This window comes from Phalangium opilio, unplaced genomic scaffold (assembly GCF_054372755.1).
Source record: "Phalangium opilio isolate 3A_F unplaced genomic scaffold, DU_Popi_V2 ptg000019l_1, whole genome shotgun sequence".
Lineage (NCBI taxonomy): Eukaryota > Metazoa > Arthropoda > Arachnida > Opiliones > Phalangiidae > Phalangium > Phalangium opilio.
This window is the reverse complement of record NW_028324152.1, coordinates 3,936,062-3,955,038: the sequence shown is the minus strand read 5'-3', so window position 1 is coordinate 3,955,038 and position 18,977 is coordinate 3,936,062.

The following is an 18,977-nucleotide window of genomic DNA, read 5'->3' as shown; positions in this document are numbered from 1 at the left end:
GGAGATACGGGGATGTCCTTTGAGTATGTTTTAGTCCAAATTGTCCCCCATCTAACCATACTAAAAACTTTGGGCTACGACAATTAGGGGCCGAGTACTTAAGCAAAACGTAACGAAACTAACCCCCTCCATTGGAAATGCATTAGACTATACTTTGCAGGCTCGTAACTCTGTTTCTACTGGAGATACGGGGATGTCCTTTGAGTATGTTATAGTCCAATTTGTCCCCCATCTAACCATTTTAAAAATATTGAGCTACGACAAACAGGGGCCGAGTAATTAAGCTAAACGTAAACAAACAACCCGTCCTTAGGAAATGCATTAGACTATATTTTGCAGGCCCATAACTCTGTGTCTACTAGAGATACGGGGATGTCCTTAGGATATGTTATAGTCCAAATTGTCCCCCATCTAACCATACTAAAAACTTTAGGCTACGACAAACAGGGGCCGAGTACTTAAGCAAAACGTAACGAAACAAACCCCCTCCATAGGAAATGCATTAGACTATACTTTGCAGGCTCGTAACTCTGTTTCTACTGGAGATACGAGGATGTCCTTAGGATATGTTATAGTCCAAATTGTCCCCCATCTAACCATACTAAAAACTCTGGGCTACGACAAACAGGGGCCGAGTAATTAAGCTAAACGTAAACAAACAACCCCTCCGTAGGAAATGCATTAGACTATATTTTGCAGGCTCGTAACTCTGTTTCTACTGGAGATAGGGGATGTCCTTTGAGTATGTTTTAGTCCAAATTGTCCCCCATCTAACCATACTAAAAACTTTGGGCTACGTCAAACAGGGGCCGAGTACTTAAGCAAAACGTAACGAAACAAACCCCCTCCATTGGAAATGCATTAGACTATACTTTGCAGGCTCGTAACTCTGTTTCTACTGGAGATACGGGGATGTCCTTTGAGTATGTTTTAGTCCAAATTGTCCCCCATCTAACCATACTAAAAACTTTGGGCTACGACAAACAGGGGCCGAGTACTTAAGCAAAACGTAACGAAACTAACCCCCTCCATTGGAAATGCATTAGACTATACTTTGCAGGCTCGTAACTCTGTTTCTACTGGAGATACGGGGATGTCCTTTGAGTATGTTATAGTCCAATTTGTCCCCCATCTAACCATTTTAAAAATATTGAGCTACGACAAACAGGGGCCGAGTAATTAAGCTAAACGTAAACAAACAACCCGTCCTTAGGAAATGCATTAGACTATATTTTGCAGGCCCATAACTCTGTGTCTACTAGAGATACGGGGATGTCCTTAGGATATGTTATAGTCCAAATTGTCCCCCATCTAACCATACTAAAAACTTTAGGCTACGACAAACAGGGGCCGAGTACTTAAGCAAAACGTAACGAAACAAACCCCCTCCATAGGAAATGCATTAGACTATACTTTGCAGGCTCGTAACTCTGTTTCTACTGGAGATACGAGGATGTCCTTAGGATATGTTATAGTCCAAATTGTCCCCCATCTAACCATACTAAAAACTCTGGGCTACGACAAACAGGGGCCGAGTAATTAAGCTAAACGTAAACAAACAACCCCTCCGTAGGAAATGCATTAGACTATATTTTGCAGGCTCGTAACTCTGTTTCTACTGGAGATAGGGGATGTCCTTTGAGTATGTTTTAGTCCAAATTGTCCCCCATCGAACCATACTAAAAATATTGAGCTACGACAAACAGGGGCCGAGTAATTAAGCTAAACGTAAACAAACAACCCGTCCATAGGAAATGCATTAGACTATATTTTGCAGGCCCATAACTCTGTGTCTACTAGAGATACGGGGATGTCCTTAGGATATGTTATAGTCCAAATTGTCCCCCATCTAACCATACTAAAAACTTTAGGCTACGACAAACAGGGGCCGAGTACTTAAGCAAAACGTAACGAAACAAACCCCCTCCATAGGAAATGCATTAGACTATACTTTGCAGGCTCGTAACTCTGTTTCTACTGGAGATTCGAGGATGTCCTTAGGATATGTTATAGTCCAAATTGTCCCCCATCTAACCATACTAAAAACTCTGGGCTACGACAAACAGGGGCCGAGTAATTAAGCTAAACGTAAACAAACAACCCCTCCGTAGGAAATGCATTAGACTATATTTTGCAGGCTCGTAACTCTGTTTCTACTGGAGATAGGGGATGTCCTTTGAGTATGTTTTAGTCCAAATTGTCCCCCATCTAACCATACTAAAAACTTTGGGCTACGACAAACAGGGGCCGAGTACTTAAGCAAAACGTAACGAAACAAACCCCCTCCATAGGAAATGCATTAGACTATACTTTGCAGGCTCGTAACTCTGTTTCTACTGGAGATACGGGGATGTCCTTTGAGTATGTTATAGTCCAATTTGTCCCCCATCTAACCATACTAAAAATATTGAGCTACGACAAACAAGGGCCGAGATATTAAGCAAAATGTTCGTCAACTTTGGTATCGTCTCACTTATTTTTATTATGTTACTTATGGTTTTTGCACTAAACTTTGGAGGCTCATAACTCTTGTTCTACAAGAGATACTGGGATCTCCTTTGGATATGTTATAGTACTCTTTGCTCCCCATACAAGGATACTTTAAACTTGAGGCTACCTCAATATCGTCGTCAACTTATTTTTTGTCTCACTTATTGTTAGAAGGTTACTTTTGATTTTTGAAAATAAACTTTGCAGGCTCGTAACTCTGGTTCTACCAGAGATACGGGGATGTAAATAATGTGACCTTGACACAAATGTTCGGATAATTATAAAGGTCTTTGCATGTTCCAAGCAAAAAAAAAAACTTCGCGGTTTCGAACCTGTGGCCTTCCGGGAGTGAGGCGGATGCGATAACCGCTACACTAAAGATATGTTATTATTTTTAATCGAAAGTACAGGGTCAAGTAATTAAGCTAAACGTAAACAAACAACCCGTCCATAGGAAATGCATTAGACTATATTTTGCAGGCCCATAACTCTGTGTCTACTAGAGATACGGGGATGTCCTTAGGATATGTTATAGTCCAAATTGTCCCCCATCTAACCATACTAAAAACTTTAGGCTACGACAAACAGGGGCCGAGTACTTAAGCAAAACGTAACGAAACAAACCCCCTCCATAGGAAATGCATTAGACTATACTTTGCAGGCTCGTAACTCTGTTTCTACTGGAGATACGAGGATGTCCTTAGGATATGTTATAGTCCAAATTGTCCCCCATCTAACCATACTAAAAACTCTGGGCTACGACAAACAGGGGCCGAGTAATTAAGCTAAACGTAAACAAACAACCCCTCCGTAGGAAATGCATTAGACTATATTTTGCAGGCTCGTAACTCTGTTTCTACTGGAGATAGGGGATGTCCTTTGAGTATGTTTTAGTCCAAATTGTCCCCCATCTAACCATACTAAAAACTTTGGGCTACGTCAAACAGGGGCCGACTACTTAAGCAAAACGTAACGAAACAAACCCCCTCCATTGGAAATGCATTAGACTATACTTTGCAGGCTCGTAACTCTGTTTCTACTGGAGATACGGGGATGTCCTTTGAGTATGTTTTAGTCCAAATTGTCCCCCATCTAACCATACTAAAAACTTTGGGCTACGACAAACAGGGGCCGAGTACTTAAGCAAAACGTAACGAAACTAACCCCCTCCATTGGAAATGCATTAGACTATACTTTGCAGGCTCGTAACTCTGTTTCTACTGGAGATACGGGGATGTCCTTTGAGTATGTTATAGTCCAATTTGTCCCCCATCTAACCATTTTAAAAATATTGAGCTACGACAAACAGGGGCCGAGTAATTAAGCTAAACGTAAACAAACAACCCGTCCTTAGGAAATGCATTAGACTATATTTTGCAGGCCCATAACTCTGTGTCTACTAGAGATACGGGGATGTCCTTAGGATATGTTATAGTCCAAATTGTCCCCCATCTAACCATACTAAAAACTTTAGGCTACGACAAACAGGGGCCGAGTACTTAAGCAAAACGTAACGAAACAAACCCCCTCCATAGGAAATGCATTAGACTATACTTTGCAGGCTCGTAACTCTGTTTCTACTGGAGATACGAGGATGTCCTTACGATATGTTATAGTCCAAATTGTCCCCCATCTAACCATACTAAAAACTCTGGGCTACGACAAACAGGGGCCGAGTAATTAAGCTAAACGTAAACAAACAACCCCTCCGTAGGAAATGCATTAGACTATATTTTGCAGGCTCGTAACTCTGTTTCTACTGGAGATAGGGGATGTCCTTTGAGTATGTTTTAGTCCAAATTGTCCCCCATCGAACCATACTAAAAATATTGAGCTACGACAAACAGGGGCCGAGTAATTAAGCTAAACGTAAACAAACAACCCGTCCATAGGAAATGCATTAGACTATATTTTGCAGGCCCATAACTCTGTGTCTACTAGAGATACGGGGATGTCCTTAGGATATGTTATAGTCCAAATTGTCCCCCATCTAACCATACTAAAAACTTTAGGCTACGACAAACAGGGGCCGAGTACTTAAGCAAAACGTAACGAAACAAACCCCCTCCATAGGAAATGCATTAGACTATACTTTGCAGGCTCGTAACTCTGTTTCTACTGGAGATTCGAGGATGTCCTTAGGATATGTTATAGTCCAAATTGTCCCCCATCTAACCATACTAAAAACTCTGGGCTACGACAAACAGGGGCCGAGTAATTAAGCTAAACGTAAACAAACAAACCCTCCGTAGGAAATGCATTAGACTATATTTTGCAGGCTCGAAACTCTGTTTCTACTGGAGATAGGGGATGTCCTTTGAGTATGTTTTAGTCCAAATTGTCCCCCATCTAACCATACTAAAAACTTTGGGCTACGACAAACAGGGGCCGAGTACTTAAGCAAAACGTAACGAAACAAACCCCCTCCATAGGAAATGCATTAGACTATACTTTGCAGGCTCGTAACTCTGTTTCTACTGGAGATACGGGGATGTCCTTTGAGTATGTTATAGTCCAATTTGTCCCCCATCTAACCATACTAAAAATATTGAGCTACGACAAACAAGGGCCGAGATATTAAGCAAAATGTTTGTCAACTTTGGTATCGTCTCACTTATTTTTATTATGTTACTTATGGTTTTTGCACTAAACTTTGGAGGCTCATAACTCTTGTTCTACAAGAGATACTGGGATCTCCTTTGGATATGTTATAGTACTCTTTGCTCCCCATACAAGGATACTTTAAACTTGAGGCTACCTCAATATCGTCGTCAACTTATTTTTTGTCTCACTTATTGTTAGAAGGTTACTTTTGATTTTTGAAAATAAACTTTGCAGGCTCGTAACTCTGGTTCTACCAGAGATACGGGGATGTAAATAATGTGACCTTGACACAAATGTTCGGATAATTATAAAGGTCTTTGCATGTTCCAAGCAAAAAAAAAAACTTCGCGGTTTCGAACCTGTGGCCTTCCGGGAGTGAGGCGGATGCGATAACCGCTACACTAAAGATATGTTATTATTTTTAATCGAAAGTACAGGGTCAAGTAATTAAGCTAAACGTAAACAAACAACCCGTCCATAGGAAATGCATTAGACTATATTTTGCAGGCCCATAACTCTGTGTCTACTAGAGATACGGGGATGTCCTTAGGATATGTTATAGTCCAAATTGTCCCCCATCTAACCATACTAAAAACTTTAGGCTACGACAAACAGGGGCCGAGTACTTAAGCAAAACGTAACGAAACAAACCCCCTCCATAGGAAATGCATTAGACTATACTTTGCAGGCTCGTAACTCTGTTTCTACTGGAGATACGAGGATGTCCTTAGGATATGTTATAGTCCAAATTGTCCCCCATCTAACCATACTAAAAACTCTGGGCTACGACAAACAGGGGCCGAGTAATTAAGCTAAACGTAAACAAACAACCCCTCCGTAGGAAATGCATTAGACTATATTTTGCAGGCTCGTAACTCTGTTTCTACTGGAGATAGGGGATGTCCTTTGAGTATGTTTTAGTCCAAATTGTCCCCCATCTAACCATACTAAAAACTTTGGGCTACGTCAAACAGGGGCCGAGTACTTAAGCAAAACGTAACGAAACAAACCCCCTCCATTGGAAATGCATTAGACTATACTTTGCAGGCTCGTAACTCTGTTTCTACTGGAGATACGGGGATGTCCTTTGAGTATGTTTTAGTCCAAATTGTCCCCCATCTAACCATACTAAAAACTTTGGGCTACGACAAACAGGGGCCGAGTACTTAAGCAAAACGTAACGAAACTAACCCCCTCCATTGGAAATGCATTAGACTATACTTTGCAGGCTCGTAACTCTGTTTCTACTGGAGATACGGGGATGTCCTTTGAGTATGTTATAGTCCAATTTGTCCCCCATCTAACCATTTTAAAAATATTGAGCTACGACAAACAGGGGCCGAGTAATTAAGCTAAACGTAAACAAACAACCCGTCCTTAGGAAATGCATTAGACTATATTTTGCAGGCCCATAACTCTGTGTCTACTAGAGATACGGGGATGTCCTTAGGATATGTTATAGTCCAAATTGTCCCCCATCTAACCATACTAAAAACTTTAGGCTACGACAAACAGGGGCCGAGTACTTAAGCAAAACGTAACGAAACAAACCCCCTCCATAGGAAATGCATTAGACTATACTTTGCAGGCTCGTAACTCTGTTTCTACTGGAGATACGAGGATGTCCTTAGGATATGTTATAGTCCAAATTGTCCCCCATCTAACCATACTAAAAACTCTGGGCTACGACAAACAGGGGCCGAGTAATTAAGCTAAACGTAAACAAACAACCCCTCCGTAGGAAATGCATTAGACTATATTTTGCAGGCTCGTAACTCTGTTTCTACTGGAGATAGGGGATGTCATTTGAGTATGTTTTAGTCCAAATTGTCCCCCATCTAACCATACTAAAAACTTTGGGCTACGTCAAACAGGGGCCGAGTACTTAAGCAAAACGTAACGAAACAAACCCCCTCCATAGGAAATGCATTAGACTATACTTTGCAGGCTCGTAACTCTGTTTCTACTGGAGATACCGGGATGTCCTTTGAGTATGTTATAGTCCAATTTGTCCCCCATCTAACCATTTTAAAAATATTGAGCTACGACAAACAGGGGCCGAGTAATTAAGCTAAACGTAAACAAACAACCCGTCCTTAGGAAATGCATTAGACTATATTTTGCAGGCCCATAACTCTGTGTCTACTAGAGATACGGGGATGTCCTTAGGATATGTTATAGTCCAAATTGTCCCCCATCTAACCATACTAAAAACTTTAGGCTACGACAAACAGGGGCCGAGTACTTAAGCAAAACGTAACGAAACAAACCCCCTCCATAGGAAATGCATTAGACTATACTTTGCAGGCTCGTAACTCTGTTTCTACTGGAGATACGAGGATGTCCTTAGGATATGTTATAGTCCAAATTGTCCCCCATCTAACCATACTAAAAACTCTGGGCTACGACAAACAGGGGCCGAGTAATTAAGCTAAACGTAAACAAACAACCCCTCCGTAGGAAATGCATTAGACTATATTTTGCAGGCTCGAAACTCTGTTTCTACTGGAGATAGGGGATGTCCTTTGAGTATGTTTTAGTCCAAATTGTCCCCCATCTAACCATACTAAAAACTTTGGGCTACGACAAACAGGGGCCGAGTACTTAAGCAAAACGTAACGAAACAAACCCCCTCCATAGGAAATGCATTAGACTATACTTTGCAGGCTCGTAACTCTGTTTCTACTGGAGATACGGGGATGTCCTTTGAGTATGTTATAGTCCAATTTGTCCCCCATCTAACCATACTAAAAATATTGAGCTACGACAAACAAGGGCCGAGATATTAAGCAAAATGTTTGTCAACTTTGGTATCGTCTCACTTATTTTTATTATGTTACTTATGGTTTTTGCACTAAACTTTGGAGGCTCATAACTCTTGTTCTACAAGAGATACTGGGATCTCCTTTGGATATGTTATAGTACTCTTTGCTCCCCATACAAGGATACTTTAAACTTGAGGCTACCTCAATATCGTCGTCAACTTATTTTTTGTCTCACTTATTGTTAGAAGGTTACTTTTGATTTTTGAAAATAAACTTTGCAGGCTCGTAACTCTGGTTCTACCAGAGATACGGGGATGTAAATAATGTGACCTTGACACAAATGTTCGGATAATTATAAAGGTCTTTGCATGTTCCAAGCAAAAAAAAAAACTTCGCGGTTTCGAACCTGTGGCCTTCCGGGAGTGAGGCGGATGCGATAACCGCTACACTAAAGATATGTTATTATTTTTAATCGAAAGTACAGGGTCAAGTAATTAAGCTAAACGTAAACAAACAACCCGTCCATAGGAAATGCATTAGACTATATTTTGCAGGCCCATAACTCTGTGTCTACTAGAGATACGGGGATGTCCTTAGGATATGTTATAGTCCAAATTGTCCCCCATCTAACCATACTAAAAACTTTAGGCTACGACAAACAGGGGCCGAGTACTTAAGCAAAACGTAACGAAACAAACCCCCTCCATAGGAAATGCATTAGACTATACTTTGCAGGCTCGTAACTCTGTTTCTACTGGAGATACGAGGATGTCCTTAGGATATGTTATAGTCCAAATTGTCCCCCATCTAACCATACTAAAAACTCTGGGCTACGACAAACAGGGGCCGAGTAATTAAGCTAAACGTAAACAAACAACCCCTCCGTAGGAAATGCATTAGACTATATTTTGCAGGCTCGTAACTCTGTTTCTACTGGAGATAGGGGATGTCCTTTGAGTATGTTTTAGTCCAAATTGTCCCCCATCTAACCATACTAAAAACTTTGGGCTACGTCAAACAGGGGCCGAGTACTTAAGCAAAACGTAACGAAACAAACCCCCTCCATTGGAAATGCATTAGACTATACTTTGCAGGCTCGTAACTCTGTTTCTACTGGAGATACGGGGATGTCCTTTGAGTATGTTTTAGTCCAAATTGTCCCCCATCTAACCATACTAAAAACTTTGGGCTACGACAAACAGGGGCCGAGTACTTAAGCAAAACGTAACGAAACTAACCCCCTCCATTGGAAATGCATTAGACTATACTTTGCAGGCTCGTAACTCTGTTTCTACTGGAGATACGGGGATGTCCTTTGAGTATGTTATAGTCCAATTTGTCCCCCATCTAACCATTTTAAAAATATTGAGCTACGACAAACAGGGGCCGAGTAATTAAGCTAAACGTAAACAAACAACCCGTCCTTAGGAAATGCATTAGACTATATTTTGCAGGCCCATAACTCTGTGTCTACTAGAGATACGGGGATGTCCTTAGGATATGTTATAGTCCAAATTGTCCCCCATCTAACCATACTAAAAACTTTAGGCTACGACAAACAGGGGCCGAGTACTTAAGCAAAACGTAACGAAACAAACCCCCTCCATAGGAAATGCATTAGACTATACTTTGCAGGCTCGTAACTCTGTTTCTACTGGAGATACGAGGATGTCCTTAGGATATGTTATAGTCCAAATTGTCCCCCATCTAACCATACTAAAAACTCTGGGCTACGACAAACAGGGGCCGAGTAATTAAGCTAAACGTAAACAAACAACCCCTCCGTAGGAAATGCATTAGACTATATTTTGCAGGCTCGTAACTCTGTTTCTACTGGAGATAGGGGATGTCCTTTGAGTATGTTTTAGTCCAAATTGTCCCCCATCTAACCATACTAAAAACTTTGGGCTACGTCAAACAGGGGCCGAGTACTTAAGCAAAACGTAACGAAACAAACCCCCTCCATAGGAAATGCATTAGACTATACTTTGCAGGCTCGTAACTCTGTTTCTACTGGAGATACCGGGATGTCCTTTGAGTATGTTATAGTCCAATTTGTCCCCCATCTAACCATTTTAAAAATATTGAGCTACGACAAACAGGTTCCGAGTAATTAAGCTAAACGTAAACAAACAACCCGTCCTTAGGAAATGCATTAGACTATATTTTGCAGGCCCATAACTCTGTGTCTACTAGAGATACGGGGATGTCCTTAGGATATGTTATAGTCCAAATTGTCCCCCATCTAACCATACTAAAAACTTTAGGCTACGACAAACAGGGGCCGAGTACTTAAGCAAAACGTAACGAAACAAACCCCCTCCATAGGAAATGCATTAGACTATACTTTGCAGGCTCGTAACTCTGTTTCTACTGGAGATACGAGGATGTCCTTAGGATATGTTATAGTCCAAATTGTCCCCCATCTAACCATACTAAAAACTCTGGGCTACGACAAACAGGGGCCGAGTAATTAAGCTAAACGTAAACAAACAACCCCTCCGTAGGAAATGCATTAGACTATATTTTGCAGGCTCGTAACTCTGTTTCTACTGGAGATAGGGGATGTCCTTTGAGTATGTTTTAGTCCAAATTGTCCCCCATCTAACCATACTAAAAACTTTGGGCTACGTCAAACAGGGGCCGAGTACTTAAGCAAAACGTAACGAAACAAACCCCCTCCATAGGAAATGCATTAGACTATACTTTGCAGGCTCGTAACTCTGTTTCTACTGGAGATACCGGGATGTCCTTTGAGTATGTTATAGTCCAATTTGTCCCCCATCTAACCATACTAAAAATATTGAGCTACGACAAACAGGGGCCGAGTAATTAAGCTAAACGTAAACAAACAACCCGTCCATAGGAAATGCATTAGACTATATTTTGCAGGCCCATAACTCTGTGTCTACTACAGATACGGGGATGTCCTTAGGAAATGTTATAGTCCAAATTGTCCTCCATCTAACCATACTAAAAACATTGAGCTACGACAAACAAGGGCCGAGATATTAAGCAAAATGTTCGTCAACTTTGGTATCGTCTCACTTATTTTTATTATGTTACTTATGATTTTTGCACTAAACTTTGGAGGCTCATAACTCTTGTTCTACAAGAGATACTGGGATCTCCTTTGGATATGTTATAGTACTCTTTGCTCCCCATACAAGGATACTTTAAACTTGAGGCTACCTCAATATCGTCGTCAACTTATTTTTTGTCTCACTTATTGTTAGAAGGTTACTTTTGATTTTTGAAAATAAACTTTGCAGGCTCGTAACTCTGGTTCTACCAGAGATACGGGGATGTAAATAATGTGACCTTGACACAAATGTTCGGATAATTATAAAGGTCTTTGCATGTTCCAAGCAAAAAAAAAAACTTCGCGGTTCCGAACCTGTGGCCTTCCGGGAGTGAGGCGGATGCGATAACCGCTACACTAAAGATATGTTATTATTTTTAATCGAAAGTACAGGGTCAAGTAATTAAGCAAAACGTGAACAAACAAACCCCTCCATAGAAAATGCATTAGACTATACTTTGCAGGCTCGTAACTCTGTTTCTACTGTAGATACGGCGATGTCCTTTGAGTATGTTATATTCCAATTTGTTCCCCATCCAACCATACTAAAAACATTGAGCTACGACAAACAGGGGCCGAGTAATTAAGCTAAACGTAAACAAACAACCCGTCCAAAGGAAATGCATTAGACTATGCTTTGCAGGCCCATAACTCTGTGTCTACTAGAGATACGGGGATGTCCTTAGGATATGTTATAGTCCAAATTGTCCTTCATCTAACCATACTAAAAACTTTGGGCTACGACAAACAGGGGCCGAGTACTTAAGCAAAACGTAAAGAAACAAACCCCCTCCATAGGAAATGAGTTAGACTATATTTTGCAGGCTCGTAACTCTGTTTCCACTGGAGATACGGGGATGTCCTTTGAGTATGTTATAGTCCAATTTGTCCCCCATCTAACCATACTAAAAACTTTAGGCTACGACAAACAGGGGCCGAGTACTTAAGCAAAACGTAACGAAACAAACCCCCTCCATAGGAAATGCATTAGACTATATTTTGCAGGCTCGTAACTCTGTTTCAACTGGAGATACGAGGATGTCCTTAGGATATGTTATAGTCCAAATTGTCCCCCATCTAACCATACTAAAAACTCTGGGCTACGGCAAACAGGGGCCGAGTAATTAAGCTAAACGTAAACAAACAACCCCTCCGTAGGAAATGCATTAGACTATATTTTGCAGGCTCGTAACTCTGTTTCTACTGGAGATAGGGGATGTCCTTTGAGTATGTTTTAGTCCAAATTGTCCCCCATCGAACCATACTAAAAATATTGAGCTACGACAAACAGGGGCCGAGTAATTAAGCTAAACGTAAACAAACAACCCGTCCATAGGAAATGCATTAGACTATATTTTGCAGGCCCATAACTCTGTGTCTACTAGAGATACGGGGATGTCCTTAGGATATGTTATAGTCCAAATTGTCCCCCATCTAACCATACTAAAAACTTTAGGCTACGACAAACAGGGGCCGAGTACTTAAGCAAAACGTAACGAAACAAACCCCCTCCATAGGAAATGCATTAGACTATACTTTGCAGGCTCGTAACTCTGTTTCTACTGGAGATTCGAGGATGTCCTTAGGATATGTTATAGTCCAAATTGTCCCCCATCTAACCATACTAAAAACTCTGGGCTACGACAAACAGGGGCCGAGTAATTAAGCTAAACGTAAACAAACAACCCCTCCGTAGGAAATGCATTAGACTATATTTTGCAGGCTCGTAACTCTGTTTCTACTGGAGATAGGGGATGTCCTTTGAGTATGTTTTAGTCCAAATTGTCCCCCATCTAACCATACTAAAAACTTTGGGCTACGACAAACAGGGGCCGAGTACTTAAGCAAAACGTAACGAAACAAACCCCCTCCATAGGAAATGCATTAGACTATACTTTGCAGGCTCGTAACTCTGTTTCTACTGGAGATACGGGGATGTCCTTTGAGTATGTTATAGTCCAATTTGTCCCCCATCTAACCATACTAAAAATATTGAGCTACGACAAACAAGGGCCGAGATATTAAGCAAAATGTTCGTCAACTTTGGTATCGTCTCACTTATTTTTATTATGTTACTTATGGTTTTTGCACTAAACTTTGGAGGCTCATAACTCTTGTTCTACAAGAGATACTGGGATCTCCTTTGGATATGTTATAGTACTCTTTGCTCCCCATACAAGGATACTTTAAACTTGAGGCTACCTCAATATCGTCGTCAACTTATTTTTTGTCTCACTTATTGTTAGAAGGTTACTTTTGATTTTTGAAAATAAACTTTGCAGGCTCGTAACTCTGGTTCTACCAGAGATACGGGGATGTAAATAATGTGACCTTGACACAAATGTTCGGATAATTATAAAGGTCTTTGCATGTTCCAAGCAAAAAAAAAAACTTCGCGGTTTCGAACCTGTGGCCTTCCGGGAGTGAGGCGGATGCGATAACCGCTACACTAAAGATATGTTATTATTTTTAATCGAAAGTACAGGGTCAAGTAATTAAGCTAAACGTAAACAAACAACCCGTCCATAGGAAATGCATTAGACTATATTTTGCAGGCCCATAACTCTGTGTCTACTAGAGATACGGGGATGTCCTTAGGATATGTTATAGTCCAAATTGTCCCCCATCTAACCATACTAAAAACTTTAGGCTACGACAAACAGGGGCCGAGTACTTAAGCAAAACGTAACGAAACAAACCCCCTCCATAGGAAATGCATTAGACTATACTTTGCAGGCTCGTAACTCTGTTTCTACTGGAGATACGAGGATGTCCTTAGGATATGTTATAGTCCAAATTGTCCCCCATCTAACCATACTAAAAACTCTGGGCTACGACAAACAGGGGCCGAGTAATTAAGCTAAACGTAAACAAACAACCCCTCCGTAGGAAATGCATTAGACTATATTTTGCAGGCTCGTAACTCTGTTTCTACTGGAGATAGGGGATGTCCTTTGAGTATGTTTTAGTCCAATTTGTCCCCCATCTAACCATTTTAAAAATATTGAGCTAAGACAAACAGGGGCCGAGTAATTAAGCTAATCGTAAACAAACAACCGGTCCTTAGGAAATGCATTAGACTATATTTTGCAGGCCCATAACTCTGTGTCTACTAGAGATACGGGGATGTCCTTAGGATATGTTATAGTCCAAATTATCCCCCATCTAACCATACTAAAAACTTTAGGCTACGACAAATAGGGGCCGAGTACTTAAGCAAAACGTAACGAAACAAACCCCCTCCATAGGAAATGCATTAGACTATACTTTGCAGGCTCGTAACTCTGTTTCTACTGGAGATACGAGGATGTCCTTAGGATATGTTATAGTCCAAATTGTCCCCCATCTAACCATACTAAAAACTCTGGGCTACGACAAACAGGGGCCGAGTAATTAAGCTAAACGTAAACAAACAACCCGTCCAAAGGAAATGCATTAGACTATGCTTTGCAGGCCCATAACTCTGTGTCTACTAGAGATACGGGGATGTCCTTAGGATATGTTATAGTCCAAATTGTACTTCATCTAACCATACTAAAAACTTTGGGCTACGACAAACAGGGGCCGAGTACTTAAGCAAAACGTAAAGAAACAAACCCCCTCCATAGGAAATGAGTTAGACTATATTTTGCAGGCTCGTAACTCTGTTTCCACTGGAGATACGGGGATGTCCTTTGAGTATGTTATAGTCCAATTTGTCCCCCATCTAACCATACTAAAAACTTTAGGCTACGACAAACAGGGGCCGAGTACTTAAGCAAAACGTAACGAAACAAATCCCCTCCATAGGAAATGCATTAGACTATATTTTGCAGGCTCGTAACTCTGTTTCAACTGGAGATACGAGGATGTCCTTAGGATATGTTATAGTCCAAATTGTCCCCCATCTAACCATACTAAAAACTCTGGGCTACGGCAAACAGGGGCCGAGTAATTAAGCTAAACGTAAACAAACAACCCCTCCGTAGGAAATGCATTAGACTATATTTTGCAGGCTCGTAACTCTGTTTCTACTGGAGATAGGGGATGTCCTTTGAGTATGTTTTAGTCCAAATTGTCCCCCATCGAACCATACTAAAAATATTGAGCTACGACAAACAGGGGCCGAGTAATTAAGCTAAACGTAAACAAACAACCCGTCCATAGGAAATGCATTAGACTATATTTTGCAGGCCCATAACTCTGTGTCTACTAGAGATACGGGGATGTCCTTAGGATATGTTATAGTCCAAATTGTCCCCCATCTAACCATACTAAAAACTTTAGGCTACGACAAACAGGGGCCGAGTACTTAAGCAAAACGTAACGAAACAAACCCCCTCCATAGGAAATGCATTAGACTATACTTTGCAGGCTCGTAACTCTGTTTCTACTTTAGATTCGAGGATGTCCTTAGGATATGTTATAGTCCAAATTGTCCCCCATCTAACCATACTAAAAACTCTGGGCTACGACAAACAGGGGCCGAGTAATTAAGCTAAACGTAAACAAACAACAACTCCGTAGGAAATGCATTAGACTATATTTTGCAGGCTCGTAACTCTGTTTCTACTGGAGATAGGGGATGTCCTTTGAGTATGTTTTAGTCCAAATTGTCCCCCATCTAACCATACTAAAAACTTTGGGCTACGACAAACAGGGGCCGAGTACTTAAGCAAAACGTAACGAAACAAACCCCCTCCATAGGAAATGCATTAGACTATACTTTGCAGGCTCGTAACTCTGTTTCTACTGGAGATACGGGGATGTCCTTTGAGTATGTTATAGTCCAATTTGTCCCCCATCTAACCATACTAAAAATATTGAGCTACGACAAACAAGGGCCGAGATATTAAGCAAAATGTTCGTCAACTTTGGTATCGTCTCACTTATTTTTATTATGTTACTTATGGTTTTTGCACTAAACTTTGGAGGCTCATAACTCTTGTTCTACAAGAGATACTGGGATCTCCTTTGGATATGTTATAGTACTCTTTGCTCCCCATACAAGGATACTTTAAACTTGAGGCTACCTCAATATCGTCGTCAACTTATTTTTTGTCTCACTTATTGTTAGAAGGTTACTTTTGATTTTTGAAAATAAACTTTGCAGGCTCGTAACTCTGGTTCTACCAGAGATACGGGGATGTAAATAATGTGACCTTGACACAATTGTTCGGATAATTATAAAGGTCTTTGCATGTTCCAAGCAAAAAAAAAAACTTCGCGGTTTCGAACCTGTGGCCTTCCGGGAGTGAGGCGGATGCGATAACCGCTACACTAAAGATATGTTATTATTTTTAATCGAAAGTACAGGGTCAAGTAATTAAGCTAAACGTAAACAAACAACCCGTCCATAGGAAATGCATTAGACTATATTTTGCAGGCCCATAACTCTGTGTCTACTAGAGATACGGGGATGTCCTTAGGATATGTTATAGTCCAAATTGTCCTTCATCTAACCATACTAAAAACTTTGGGCTACGACAAACAGGGGCCGAGTACTTAAGCAAAACGTAAAGAAACAAACCCCCTCCATAGGAAATGAGTTAGACTATATTTTGCAGGCTCGTAACTCTGTTTCCACTGGAGATACGGGGATGTCCTTTGAGTATGTTATAGTCCAATTTGTCCCCCATCTAACCATACTAAAAACTTTAGGCTACGACAAACAGGGGCCGAGTACTTAAGCAAAACGTAACGAAACAAACCCCCTCCATAGGAAATGCATTAGACTATATTTTGCAGGCTCGTAACTCTGTTTCAACTGGAGATACGAGGATGTCCTTAGGATATGTTATAGTCCAAATTGTCCCCCATCTAACCATACTAAAAACTCTGGGCTACGGCAAACAGGGGCCGAGTAATTAAGCTAAACGTAAACAAACAACCCCTCCGTAGGAAATGCATTAGACTATATTTTGCAGGCTCGTAACTCTGTTTCTACTGGAGATAGGGGATGTCCTTTGAGTATGTTTTAGTCCAAATTGTCCCCCATCGAACCATACTAAAAATATTGAGCTACGACAAACAGGGGCCGAGTAATTAAGCTAAACGTAAACAAACAACCCGTCCATAGGAAATGCATTAGACTATATTTTGCAGGCCCATAACTCTGTGTCTACTAGAGATACGGGGATGTCCTTAGGATATGTTATAGTCCAAATTGTCCCCCATCTAACCATACTAAAAACTTTAGGCTACGACAAACAGGGGCCGAGTACTTAAGCAAAACGTAACGAAACAAACCCCCTCCATAGGAAATGCATTACACTATACTTTGCAGGCTCGTAACTCTGTTTCTACTGGAGATTCGAGGATGTCCTTAGGATATGTTATAGTCCAAATTGTCCCCCATCTAACCATACTAAAAACTCTGGGCTACGACAAACAGGGGCCGAGTAATTAAGCTAAACGTAAACAAACAACCCCTCCGTAGGAAATGCATTAGACTATATTTTGCAGGCTCGTAACTCTGTTTCTACTGGAGATAGGGGATGTCCTTTGAGTATGTTTTAGTCCAAATTGTCCCCCATCTAACCATACTAAAAACTTTGGGCTACGACAAACAGGGGCCGAGTACTTAAGCAAAACGTAACAAAACAAACCCCCTCCATAGGAAATGCATTAGACTATACTTTGCAGGCTCGTAACTCTGTTTCTACTGGAGATACGGGGATGTCCTTTGAGTATGTTATAGTCCAATTTGTCCCCCATCTAACCATACTAAAAATATTGAGCTACGACAAACAAGGGCCGAGATATTAAGCAAAATGTTCGTCAACTTTGGTATCGTCTCACTTATTTTTATTATGGTACTTATGGTTTTTGCACTAAACTTTGGAGGCTCATAACTCTTGTTCTACAAGAGATACTGGGATCTCCTTTGGATATGTTATAGTACTCTTTGCTCCCCATACAAGGATACTTTAAACTTGAGGCTACCTCAATATCGTCGTCAACTTATTTTTTGTCTCACTTATTGTTAGAAGGTTACTTTTGATTTTTGAAAATAAACTTTGCAGGCTCGTAACTCTGGTTCTACCAGAGATACGGGGATGTAAATAATGTGACCTTGACACAAATGTTCGGATAATTATAAAGATCTTTGCATGTTCCAAGCAAAAAAAAAACTTCGCGGTTTCGAACCTGTGGCCTTCCGGGAGTGAGGCGGATGCGATAACCGCTACACTAAAGATATGTTATTATTTTTAATCGAAAGTACAGGGTCAAGTAATTAAGCTAAACGTAAACAAACAACCCGTCCATAGGAAATGCATTAGACTATACTTTGCAGGCTCGTAACTCTGTTTCTACTGGAGATTCGAGGATGTCCTTAGGATATGTTATAGTCCAAATTGTCCCCCATCTAACCATACTAAAAACTCTGGGCTACGACAAACAGGGGCCGAGTAATTAAGCTAAACGTAAACAAACAACCCCTCCGTAGGAAATGCATTAGACTATATTTTGCAGGCTCGTAACTCTGTTTCTACTGGAGATAGGGGATGTCCTTTGAGTATGTTTTAGTCCAAATTGTCCCCCATCTAACCATACTAAAAACTTTGGGCTACGACAAACAGGGGCCGAGTACTTAAGCAAAACGTAACGAAACAAACCCCCTCCATAGGAAATGCATTAGACTATACTTTGCAGGCTCGTAACTCTGTTTCTACTGGAGATACGGGGATGTCCTTTGAGTATGTTATAGTCCAATTTGTCCCCCATCTAACCATACTAAAAATATTGAGCTACGACAAACAAGGGCCGAGATATTAAGCAAAATGTTCGTCAACTTTGGTATCGTCTCACTTATTTTTATTATGGTACTTATGGTTTTTGCACTAAACTTTGGAGGCTCATAACTCTTGTTCTACAAGAGATACTGGGATCTCCTTTGGATATGTTATAGTACTCTTTGCTCCCCATACAAGGATACTTTAAACTTGAGGCTACCTCAATATCGTCGTCAACTTATTTTTTGTCTCACTTATTGTTAGAAGGTTACTTTTGATTTTTGAAAATAAACTTTGCAGGCTCGTAACTCTGGTTCTACC